The sequence below is a fragment of the Lontra canadensis genome, unplaced genomic scaffold (assembly GCF_010015895.1).
Source record: "Lontra canadensis isolate GAN:19392208 unplaced genomic scaffold, GSC_riverotter_1.0 scaffold33, whole genome shotgun sequence".
Lineage (NCBI taxonomy): Eukaryota > Metazoa > Chordata > Mammalia > Carnivora > Mustelidae > Lontra > Lontra canadensis.
In genome coordinates, this window is record NW_022631027.1 from 14,321,732 (window position 1) to 14,323,164 (window position 1,433).

Genomic DNA, 1,433 nt, shown 5'->3' on the forward strand with positions numbered 1-1,433 from the left:
ATCTGTCAGTTTCAGAGGAAACCGTGGTATTGCTTTAATGTGTGTGTGTGTGTGTCTATGTGTGTGCCCGCACACACTTTTATTAAACATATGCTCCCAGCCACATTCCACTTGGCAAGATCACAAGTACATAATAGCTACAAGCTGTAAAGAAAAAAATAAAAGAGAACTTAACCATTTTTTTTTAAATAAGATAAATAAGAGCTCCTCAGCTACTTTAAGCATTCATTTATGCATTCTCTGAGAGTGAACCCTAGCTTTTCTTCTGTCTCTGGGTCTCCACTTCTTCATTCCTGCCCAAGGATGAATATTGCAATGGTACATGATGCAAACATTGTCAATCTGTGTTTACATTTGTGTTTCCAACTGAATATGCTAATAGTGTTTAATCAGCAGTGATGTTGCTTTATATCAATGTTTTGTGCCACGTACAGCCTCAGTGATAATGTTGTGATAACCAGAATTTTCCCCACATCAAAACTTGGAGATGATCCCAGTTTTTTTGAACTGCCATTTGATTCCACAATATCATGAAATCCTTTAATCTTCCTCAGGATTATTTCTGTGTTTTCAGGAAGCATCACATAGCCCCTTTGTTTCATTAAGGGGTGGTGGGTGGGTGGGGGGAGGCTTGAGTCTGCTTGCCGCAGTTCAGAGGTTTTGGTATGCCAAGCAAGCTCCGGAGCTGTCCAGGAGAACCTGCGAAAGGAAGCTCCAAGGTTGGTGGTGGTGTGGAAGGAAATGGCTGCAGGCTGCTTGGTGTGGGGTTTGGGCATATTCTGTGGAATCCAGCAGCCCGATGGCTAGAAAAACAGAATTCAACAGCAGCGGAGTGTGGTGGAGGTGGGAAATGACACGCTTTTAGTCACGAATTTATAAAACATATTTCTAACCTGCAAATCATCTAGCTAGAGGAGGGTAGGGCCTGCACAAGACTTGATGAGCTTCTGACCCTAGGCAAAGGGGTACTCTGCAGATAAACTATGTCTTCTCTCTCTCTCTCTCTTTTTGGGTGGGGGCGCAAATATGTTTCCCTACTCATTCTGGGCCACCACAAAGACCAGATAGAAAGTGCAGAGACTTTTTATTTTTATTTTTATTTTTTTTTGCATCCTACTGCAAACCAGAAGAAGCACAGACTATTATTTAAGGTCTGTCAGTGAACACAGGAAAGCATTATACTCTTAAGGCAAATACATAACCCTTTCCTCTAAAAAAAGGGGGGGTAGGCAAGAATAGCAATCCCAAACTCCAAACTTTCTTTTTTACAATAGAAGTATTTCTTATTCTTTGTGTATGTTCAAAGTTGGGATTTTTTTTTTTTCCCCTAGTGAGTATGTGAGAACCCTGCTGGGCTTTTTTTTTTTTTTTTTTTTTGACAGAAACATGACATACATTTTAAGGAATACTGTCATCCAGAAAACAATCCACCC

General features: G+C 40.6%; 1 non-coding gene across 1 annotated transcript; it reads right to left on the bottom strand.

Annotated features, from left to right (window-relative positions):
• Nucleotides 1–1,022: 1,022 nt before the first annotated feature.
• LOC116873506 lies at nucleotides 1,023–1,169 on the bottom strand. The gene has a single exon (XR_004383830.1). It is a non-coding gene; the product is annotated as a small nucleolar RNA SNORA31 (small nucleolar RNA).
• Nucleotides 1,170–1,433: the final 264 nt, after the last annotated feature.